This window comes from Mustela putorius, unplaced genomic scaffold (genome assembly GCF_011764305.1).
Source record: "Mustela putorius furo isolate JIRA1106 unplaced genomic scaffold, ASM1176430v1.1 tig00003909_pilon_pilon_pilon, whole genome shotgun sequence".
NCBI classification, from domain to species: domain Eukaryota; kingdom Metazoa; phylum Chordata; class Mammalia; order Carnivora; family Mustelidae; genus Mustela; species Mustela putorius.
In genome coordinates this window covers 21,746,346-21,757,855 of record NW_025422057.1, presented here as the reverse complement: position 1 = coordinate 21,757,855, position 11,510 = coordinate 21,746,346, and positions in this window count along the sequence as shown.

Here is an 11,510-nt window from a genome sequence, read left to right as displayed (position 1 = left end):
AGTAGACATAATACACACACACACACACACACACACACACACACACACAAAAATACACACTTTGGCATATTATGCAAACAATGTTGAAAACCACAAAGAAAGAAATAATATTACATGCAACACAAAATGGATAAAGGTCATTATTTTCAATACAATAATACAATATTGTATTACAGTTGTATTGTATTGTAATACAATACAATATTGTAATTTCAATACAAAACTAATTTCTCAACACCTCAGGCTGAGAAAGTAGTCAATTAAAGTAGTAAAAGAAAATAATTTCTAAGTTAGAAAGAGATAGCCAGTGAAAAAATAGTTGAAAAATGTATATTCTGTTTAAAAATGTTGGTGTTCTAATAGAGCAAATGATAAAGTAGTGATTTTCATTAGGTTGTAATCAGTCAAAGGTTACCTATATAAAGCAATTTGCTTTATATTGCATTCTGTTGTTTCCAACATATCCAATAAAATTTATTTAAAAAATTATTAGAAAAAAGTAAAATAAATTAATTCAAATGAGGGAAAGGAAAAGTGAAAAAAGTCCACAAACATAAGCCAAATAGAAAATAAATGTGGGAGTTACAAACTCACTATATCATTAATTACATTAATTGTAACTGAGTGAATTCTTCAAAGTGAAAGTTTAAGATTTTTAGACTATTTAAAAGCAAAGATCAACTATATACTACTTATGATGGACAAACTTTATTATATAAATTCTACACCCATAGTCTAGGGAAGAAAAAGAAAAACATCCAATTTTTCCCACATATACCAGCAGATATATCTTATAAGAAAGCAAAACAAAACAAAGCAAACAGAATAAAAGCCAAAGATGTTCTGCTTATCAGAAACAAAAGCTTACATAATAAGCTTCAACTAAGTTTTCTTTCAATGTTCAATCCTTTCCCTTTTTGGGGTATTTGTTTAGATATTCATTTACTTGTTTCTCGTTGACATTTAAAATTCCCTCATCATGAAAACCCAGATGATGTGTTATGTAGGCCTAATGTCTCCAATGCTTACTTTTCCAGTGTATTTCCTTCTATTTTTATCCTATTAGCCAGAATAATTTCACATGTGGCCCGAGGAATAGTTTAAATTCCATTTAGAATTTAGAATGGTAGCTCAAATTCCATGTGGAACTTAGAAATGGAATTGATATATCCAGATGACCCATCTTAAAGCAAATTTCAGAAAAGGAACTTGGCACCTTTTCCTCTTTCACTGTGTCCCGACCAGGCAAAGTTTTTCAATTAGAAGACTTAACAAGGGACTATGGCATGTCATACACATAGCAGAAGACTAATGCTTGTCAATTGTATTCATGCAACTCATTACAAATGAAAAAAAAAATTCTGATATCCCAATTTTAGCAATATGGAAAGAGTTAGATGTGTTTTCAAATACATTTTTCCGACAAATACTCCAACATGTTCTAAAATTATACTGACAGAAAAACAATTGCAGCAGTTTTAAACTAATGATACAATCCCATGGATAATTTCCTCTAAATAGCTCATAGATGGGAATGAATGAATCATGTATCATTGCAGGAAGCAATTTCCTTCAATGAGATTTACCTGCTGGAATCTCAATTCATTACAGATTGAATAAAAGCTTTTATTCAAAATAAGACTCTGAAACTGACTCTGGAGCCAAACCTAAACCCTGAAGGGAGACAGCTGTGAATCTGTTTGGAACTTCTCACTCTCAGGCAGGGCTTGTGTTCCAAACATCTCTCTTTTATGCACGGGAACTTGGTGAAGTGTTCCAGTGGTGTTAAGTGATTTCCAACAATTATGCACAGATGTTAGTCTTCTTAATGTGGTGTCACTTTTTCCTGATGAGTTGTCATCGTCCAAGTGTTGTAATAATATGCCCCTCTCATTTTATCTCTGTCTTCCCTTCAGTATGGCACAGGTATAGGGACGTTTGTCAGTTAAGGAAAGAATCTTAAAAACCAAATGCCCATGAGTTCCTGGAAATATGCAAAGAGAAGTTAAGTGCAGTCCCACTCCAGAGAGAATTTTGGATCTTTGGACTGCTTTTGCAATATGTTTGAAGAAATATGAAGCAACTTGTGCTTGTTTGTACAGCAGAATTAAAAAGTAATAATGTACATCTCTCCCCTCAAGTTAAAACAGAAGTTAGGCGGGAAGTGCTGTCCACTTTCCTTAGCTTGACTTGGCCATATGTCTGTGGGAGTCAAGAGGACAGCTTAGCTGAACAATTTAAGATTCAAGGAGCGCAAATGACTTACGCGAAGTTCAAACCTACACTTCATGGACTCAAGATTCTACAGTAAGTCTTTTAATGTTCCCTCTGTACGTTCATCATCTGCTGGGTCTTGGCATGAGTGTTATTCTCTCCCTGGTTTCCCAGGGTTGCCACAGCAAAGTGCCACCAAGTTGGAAGGCTTAGAACAATAGGCATCATTGTCTCAGAGTTCTGGAGGCTAGAAGGCTGAATTAAGTTGACAGTAGGGCCACGTTCCCTCAGAAAGCTGGGCGCATCCTTCCCTGTCTCTTCCTAGCTTCTAGTGGGGGACATCAGTCCTGTTGTTCCTTGGCTTACAGTTCCCTTATGTCCCTCCCTGCAGTCATCACATGGGATTCCCCCAGCACAGCCCTTCACAGTTGTCTTATAAAGACACCAGTCACATTGGATGAAGGCCCACCGTAATGACCTCATCTTAACCTGATTAAGTCTGCAAAGATCCTATTTCCAAGAAGGGCCACATCCACAGGTACTGGGATTTAAAACTTCAGCATATCATTTTAGGGGAACAATTCAACCAGTAAGACCATAAGCTCTTTACAGACACAAAAAAATTTCCTCTTGCCCTCTTCTGTGTCACCTGTGTCTCCTAGGATAACGTTGATCACACTAATGTTCGATATTTGGTGTGTTAAAGAACACAAGTTTTGTTGAAAACTAATTTATGAAAGATAAAAGGACTTTTAGATGAGAAAGCTTCTTTGGACCAATGAGTAATATGTTTGGGGATGTTCAAGTATATACTATTGTGCACCAATTAATGGGAGGACCGGAGAGGTAGACAGAGTTAGATGATTGGGGTTTTGGCCCTTCTGTGATTCTTAACTAAATTACTTGTAACTGCGTTACATCAGTCAAGAGAGATAGTATCTCTTCTTCCCCTCCAACTTGGATATTATGAATACAGAAGACATATGGATGTAAAACATATGTAATGCCATGCAAATTCCCAGGCATCAGTATTAACCCAAGCCCATGGTGCCATAGTGCTCTCTGGGTGCCAGAAAAACTTCAAAGTAGGACAGATGCTGTTTCTGCTCTTCCCAGGTCTGTTTCGATCCCCTTCACTACTCCTCTGCAATCATGCATCTACTAGCATTCCTGCAAAGGGCTTTCACCCACAACTTTCTCTAGCATATATGCTTGGGCTACAACTGACGTTGATGGAGATCTATAAATTCTAGGGAGTTGTATCACTCTGCTTGGTCTCCAGCAGCTCATAACCAGTAAATACTTGATGGTGTATATCGGGGGGCGGGGTTAAAACTCAATTTTCTTTTGTCAACCTAGGACAAATCTGAATTTTTCAGAATCTAGTACTTCTCATGAGTTCAGATTAAGGATGGGGTTTCAACTGAATGAGTCATAGCTTGGTTTCTTCTCTTTATTAACGTACCTTCCCCACTCACTAGCTTCTCCCCGGGAGCATTTCCTTACTAAACCTTTTGAAGAGGACTCTAATGTTGCAGGCTTCTTTTAGAAAATCTGACCTAAGACAGCTGGTACTTCTAAGGATTCTGGAGTTACAGCCCCCATTGGCCAGCTGGCAATGGGGAACCCATTATGGAGGAAAGGGAATGTTGGCAACCCACGGCACACAGTAGCACTGCAACCACTGGGGCTTTTCACTCTGCTCAGCGGGGACAGGGTACTGATGGGATGGGTTGTGAGGTATTGCTAGAATTTGAGATGTAAAAGAAAAGTAGAAATTATAAAGGGCAGCGGAACTGGGAGATGGTTGCTGAGGATCACTGAAGCACTAAAGAGAGAACATGACAAATGTGACCAATTAGCCCTTTAAGGTAATATAGGAAATCCTTGTGGTTTACAAGGCAGCATTAAAGTGTCTTTCATCAGTGACCAGAGAACAAACTGTAGTGACCACCAAGAACTAGACTTAATTATAGAAGAGCCTGGGTGGCTCAGTGGGTTAAAGCCTCTGCCTTCGGCTCAGGTCATGATCCCGGGATCCTGGGATCAAGCCCCGCATCCGGCTCTCTGCTCAGCAGGGAGCCTGCTTCCCCTCCTCTCTCTCTCTCTGCCTGCTTCTCTGCCTACTTGTGATCTCTGTCTGTCAAATAAATAAATTAAAAAAAAAATCTTTAAAAAAAAAAAAAAAGGAGAAGTTGAACCTGAGAGAAGGCTGAATTTGCAGGCTTGGTAAGTCTCTAATGTCCAAATCAGTACCTTGATGGGGAATAAGTAGAAAACTTAGACTTGGGTGGAGACATTTGGTTATACTTGTCTGTACACATTGAAACTCCAGGTTGCCCTGGAGCTCTGGGCCTGGACAAGCAGCCTGCTTCCCCTTGTTACAGGCCCATGGTCCACCTTTTGGCCAAAGACCATGTGAAGACTTTAAGTGAGACAGACACCGATGGGGTCTTCCCTCTGGATATCAGAATAATAACTAAGGACAAATCTCAACATGGCCTTACTGGGGCATCCTGTGCCAGCTAAGGAGAGAGAGGGATTATCCTCAGTGATCATACACTGAAGAAGACCTGAATTATATATCCAGACAAGAGCTGAGAGATTATATCCAACAGTAGATTTAATTTCATGAGAATAGGGGCTCTTTCCTGAATCTCAAGTCTTGACACCCAGGCCAGCACCCCGGGAACTGGTTGCAATACATTTCTGTAATGACTCTTAGAAGGTTGGAAAAAAAATAACAGCCCTAGGTAAGTGTAGTAGAGATGCCAACACTGCTTTGGCATAGTGTCTGGGTAGAGATTAAAAGATTCATAAATTGAAATGCTAGAGAAGAACAATTAGATAGAACTTGAAAAATCATCGTCTAGCTATGCTTCTCAAGAGGGCCCCAGAGATATTCTTCTTTCAAAGATGATAAAGAATGTGCTGGTGAAGAAGTCATTGACATTGGTGAGAAGTTCAGCATAGGTATTTGTTGCAGGCAAGAGAGGACAGTAGGAGATACTGTTAGAAATTGGGCTCCCTAGAATCAATGGAGTTGATAGGGCTCTGGAATAGCAGAAACCAGTGATAGCATAGAGACCTGAAAAGTAAGGTGCATGTCATTACATTAAAGAACGCCCAGTGGATGCTGATCTGCAAAGATTTGTGGAGAGGACTTAAAAGTGATGTATTCTTGGGTTTAAGCTAGATGGGCAGCTGAGGATTTGGGATTATATGTCTTTAAAAGAGATTAAAAATGGATTAACAAAAGCTTAACATCAGCCACGCCAATAAAAAGGCAAGATGCCTTGCCTGATGTCCAAATCAGAGTCAGTTGTCAGACAAAATATACAACATTTGAGAGACAGGCAAAGCCAACAAGAAACCAAACCAAACCAAACCTGCAATAGCACAGCCAGTGGGACTAGAGTGATTCTTTCTAAAATGGGAATTTCCTTGAATTACCCATCGACTGTATGTAAGAACAAGATGTCCAGATCTCTCAAGAGCTGTTAGATACAGATGATGTGGGAAACAATGAAAAAAGAAAAATTAAATTTCCTTAATAGTTCATCAACAAGTCCTTGAAACAGGCAGAGTGACATTCCTCTAAGGACTCAATTGCCTCCATGTTGAAAATTTGCTAAGGGCAAGAGGCAGCCTTAGCCCGACACTCCCAGGGTCTCCTAAGTCTACTTTAACATATAAATACTCCTTTGGAAACTTCCTTTATCTCTGCCCCACAAGATCATGCTAGCAATCATTCCCCAAGCCTATGGCCCATCAATATACATGTGAAGGGTCTTATGACTGAGCTTTTGCTAAACAGCAATAGGTGAACTTTCCTAAGGATAGATAGTCCCTCAGCATTCTAGAAACCTGTTTTTTTCCAAATTTGTTTCCAAAATACCACAGAGGACCCTGTTATTCCTAACCTTGTCCCAAATTGAAAGTATATCATCAGTCACCCACCACAATCCCATGCAGCACTTTCTGCCCACGGGTCCAATTCCGATGTTTTTGTTTGTTTGTTTTTAAAGATTTTTATTATTTATTTGACAGAGAGAGATCACAAGTAGGCAGAGAGGCAGGCAGAGAGAGAGAGGAAGGGAAGCAGGCTCCCTCCTGAGCAGAGAGCCTGATGCGGGGCTCGATCCCAGGACCCTAAGATCATGACCTGAGCCGAAGGCAGAGGCTTTAACCCACTGAGCCACCCAGGTGCCACCCGATGTTTTAATAAAACCACCATTTTGCACTGAAGACATCTCAAGAATTCTTTCTGGGCAATTGGCTTTGAACCCCCAAATTTCCTACATCCCAAGGGTTGTCCTTACAGATGTAAAGGGGAACAAAATGCCAAAACTCTGTGATAGTTAATTTTCATGTGTTAAGTTAGCAGGGTGAAGAGCTCGAATATATGGTCAAACATTATTCTGGGTATTTCATAAATTTTGAATGAAATTACCATTTAAATTGGTGAACTTTGAGAAAAACAGATTGTCCCTCCCCCCCATAATATAGGTGGACTTCATCCAATCCTTTTAAGGCCTGACTGAATAGAGCAAAACCCGGACTTCCCCTGAGCAAGAGGAAATTTTGCCATCAGAGTGCCTTCATACTTGGACTATCACAAAGGCTCTTTCCTGGGTCCTCATCCTGGATCTTCAGTTTGCTGGTGCATTCTGCAAATTTTGGACATCCTATTGGTTCTGTTTCCCTCAAGAACCCTAACTAATACATGCTCCCTCCAATAATTTAGAGCCATAAATCGTGGCCTCGCCTAGGTCGTTTGTCATAGGTAGTCATTTCACTTGTTGACAAATCTCTACTTCTAGTTCAGGGAAAACGGAAATCACTTAAGAGAGTCTGTAACCTCAGATATTAGGAGAAACAAAGTAGCATTAGACTTCTGATAAAACAAGAACAGCTGAGGGTCAAGTAATCAATGGATTCCTGGCTCGGACTGGAGCACAGTAGTCCTTTCTGTTTCCCAAATGCATAACTGTTCCAGACAGGATTTTTTTTCCTGCAACCTATCAGCCTGACCTTGGGTACATAAAATTTGGCTATTGATCTGCTTAATGCATTATATTGAATATTCATCATGACATAACCTAGCTACATTCCCTGAGAAGGCTCAGAAGACCTGCCCTTCAGTAAAATAAATAAATAAATAAATAAATAAATTAAATAAATATATTTGTAAGGAGAGCACCATCAACCTTGAAGTTATCAGTGTTTTCTCTTCTTTGTAGGACAGGCATGACCATGGGAAGGTCCTCCAGTTAGAGATGGGCTTATTTTACTGGTCTTATTGGGATCCTTGAGTAACAGAGACAAGGTGGTGGAATTTAGGAGCTATAGATACCTGGGCTCATTTACTATTAAAGGAAGTAAGAAAGTGTTATCATCAGGATCATTCTGGAGTTCAGTGGGAAGGCACCTGCAGCCAGTTATTGTGCAGTTAATAGAGTCAATGTGGTTCTTCCTCTAACATTAAGAGCCTTCTTGGTGATGCTAGGCTTCCCCGAAGACAAATGTTTAAGTGGCTGAGGAGCACTACTCTTAGATCTGCCTTTCCCCTAGAGTCAAAAATCAAAAGAACAGCATGCACCTCAATATTTCCCTTCACTCTATATTCTGAAAAGCTGAATCTGCCATCTGCCGTTCTTTTGTTCTGAGCTAGATCATCTGCATATTTCTTTTGATTACTGTTCTTATTTATGCTTTGCAGCACTGATGACATTTATAGATAAGAAAGAAAAGCTATTATTCCCCCTCAGAAAGGGGGTAAGCAAGATCTATGCGGAAATATTTCTTCAGCAGGGATTTGTGTCTGATGAATCTTGCAGACAGTAAGAAAGGATGCTCTACCTCTCACCTAGCCCAGAGAACAAAGGCCACAGTCCTTACTTTCTGGCTTCCCTGGACAGAGACCCTAGCTTCTGGGGATGGACAAGTCACCTTATTTTTACAATCACTATCTTTCATGAAAAACCTAATGGAAACCAAATTCAGAATTCAGCATGTCACCCTATGAACCACCTCTAGAAGTCTTGGCGTTGTTATATACACTCGTACATGATTGGCAGCACTTTTCTTGAGAACTATAGAGACCCAGGGTCTCAGCCCAGTGCTGCCACAAATTAGTCATTTGGCCTTGCTGTTTACCCAAACTGGGTCTCAGTTTCCATTTCCGAAAAACGACTTAAGTTTAGAGTAAGAGATCCCTCAGGTCCCATTCTCCTTTGACATCTATGAACGTAATTGAACAGCAATATGCATATTATTAAGTAATGCACATGCAAGAGGATAATCACATTAACAATGTTAAGCTACTCCTATGAGTTCCAGATGTCTAATAGGCATTTAACAAAAGAATAGTATTATTGTTGCCATAATCTGCTTCAGGGTTTCTGTCTGCCGTTTAATGATGATGGACATCTTTAAAAATGTGAAAAAAAAAAAGTCATATGTATTGCATTTTACTCTCTATTTGGTTTTATGGATGGGTACGTTTTCTCATTAGCATCACACATGCTGTAAAAAATGGCTGCCTGTTTTTCAGATGTATTTGGGTGAAAGCTCTTCAGTGAGCACTCTCCCTCCTCTTTGCCTGCTCTCTGGTATCATTCACTAATCAGCTGAGTGACCTTGGATAAATCATTCCATTTCTCCATGCTTTAGTTTCCTGTTTTACATATTAATAGGATTATCTCAGAATAGGGTTTGCCAAAATGTGTTTGGCAAGACAAAGCAATACTCACAAGAGTTCCGTGATCAAAATAGCCTGAGAAAATGTATTCTAACATCCCCTGTGTCTATGCTTAGAGAATAACCATTAATATTCTAAAGGCTCTGAAAATTCCTGCAGCACAGAAACACACTTCACATTTTTTCACTGTACTTCTCCGAGGCTCATTTCTTCACAGAATCCTTTATCATTGATTGACAACCATTAATAAAGGCCTTCAGATGAAATGATCTAATAGAATTTCTTTAGGATATCCCAAACTTGATAATCTCCGATATTTCTCTTTGTACATATATTTCTCCAGATTTATTGAGCTATGAGAGACAAATACCTTTGTACTTCTCTTGTTTCTCTCCTACCATTTAGGAGGTTTATTTCAAAGGTTGAGCTCAGTTAAAAAAAAAAAAAAAGTATGTACTGAATGAATGGATGAATGGATAAATATAAGAAATCATATTTTATCTTTTCAGATTAAGTTTTTAAGATTTTCCAATTAAATATATCCAATGAATAAACATTTGTAGAGTAGTAGGAGTCATTAAACACGCCATCCTGACACCTTGTAGTGAACATCCAAATGTGCTCAGAAGTAACTTTTGTGCTCAGAAGTAACTATTATATGGAATATTCTTTATGGAGGTCAAACGATATACATTATTGCTTTTTCATGTTTTTAAGTGTTATAGTTATTACATTGCATTTTTTCATATTCTTTTATTTTTTTTAATATTTTTTTATTTATTTGGCAGACAGAAATCACAAGTAGGCAGAGAGAGAGGGGGAGGCAGGCTGCCCGCCGAGCAGAGCACCCCATGCAGGGCTCCATCCCAGGACCCTGGGATGATGACCTGAGTTGAAAGCAGAGGCTTTAACCCACTGAGCCACCCATCTGCCCCAGCATTTTTTCATATTCTTAAGTAACTTTTTGCATCAACATTATGTTAGGAAATAAATCATGTTATTACATGCCAGGTCTGGATGCTCTGCTATGCTGCTCAGATTTTCCTTTAGAACTTCCAGAAATGAGCCAGCCACTCCTTCCCTCAGCAATTGATTGCTTTGGGCTGAGACCCTCTGCAGGGGGTACCCTCTCCAGGGGGTGCCCTCAGCCAAAGGGGTCTGCCTTGTACCTGGTGACTCTTCCCCAGGAGCAAATATCCACTGAATCGCTGATTAAGATACAAAGGTATGCCCCACCCCCCCATCTGAATTTGGGGTAGCTTTGAAAAGCTGTCCCCATGTCAGAGCTTCCCATGGGATTAACTGAGGGCTTTGCCATGACTGCTTCAGGGCAGAACATCTTCTTCCCAAGAGCAATCCTTAATAAACTTCCTGTGGGAAATGCATGACTCAGTCTGTTTGCTGAGGAAACCCCAACCTTGGATCTCCTCTTCTACTGAAGTTGTGTTCTCTGCTGAAGAGTGTCCCATTGTGCGGCCATACTCCAATTTATTTACCTACCTATCATTAATAAAAATCTAGATGGCTTCAATGTTTCAATAAGTATTAATAAATATCGAACACTCTTACAGCTGTCTTTGCGAGCAGATGTGGACAGGTTCTCCAGGGATACTCCCAAAATATAATTGTCAGGTAACAGGTTTTATTATTCTTAACTTTTTAAGAAACTATGGGGCAACACTCAAAAATTGTTGTATAATTTGCTTTCCTGTGAATTCTCATATTACAAACCAGTTTTCTAACACCCTGTTTTGGTATTTTGGACACTGACTTCTATCAGTGGATATTCCTTGCTGCCAAGCTTGCCCAAGTTTTGTACCTCGATGCTCTTCACAAACCATTGCTGTTTGATGATAGAGACTCTGCCCTAACTTGGTCTAAAAGCACGACTGTGCCTCCACTACCACTACATGATCTGAGGCAACCATAACTGCTCAGTATCTGGAGGGTAAAAATTCGTCAACTTAACCATCACTCTTCAGAGATTTTTCATTCCTTTTTAAAAAGATTTTATTAATTTATTTGAGAGAGAGAGAGAGCATAAGCATGGTTGAGGGGAGGGGCAGAGGGAAAGAAAGAGGGAGAAGCAGGCTTCCCACTGAGCAGGGTGCCTAGTGTGGGGCTCAATCCCAGGACCCTGAGATGGTAATCTGAGGTGAAGGCAGAGACTTAACTGCCTGAGCCACCCAGGTAGCTCTGAGATGATCCATTTCATACACAGTTTCTAATAAAATTGATATTTTGCTTTTAAGACCAAAAAAAAAACATGTGTTTATCTAAGTGTTGTCTGTTTTAATAGGACTGTGTGGGCTCCAGTTCATGGGCTCCTGGTCTTCTTGTTGTCTGACACTCTTAATATCCTGTTCTATTATGTTGTGGGATTACAGCACCCCAAGCAATAATAGTGCTGTGAAGATTCTGTGGTCATTGTAACTAACTAGGTTTCAACTTAGTATCTCTTATCTTCAATTTATTAATATTCTAGTGTTCAAGGTAAAGTTTATTAAAACAATTTGAACTCTGTAGTAGTCAGGCTATATTTCACAGAGAAACCTATATTAACTAGTCATTTAAAAATTTACTGCCTGGAATA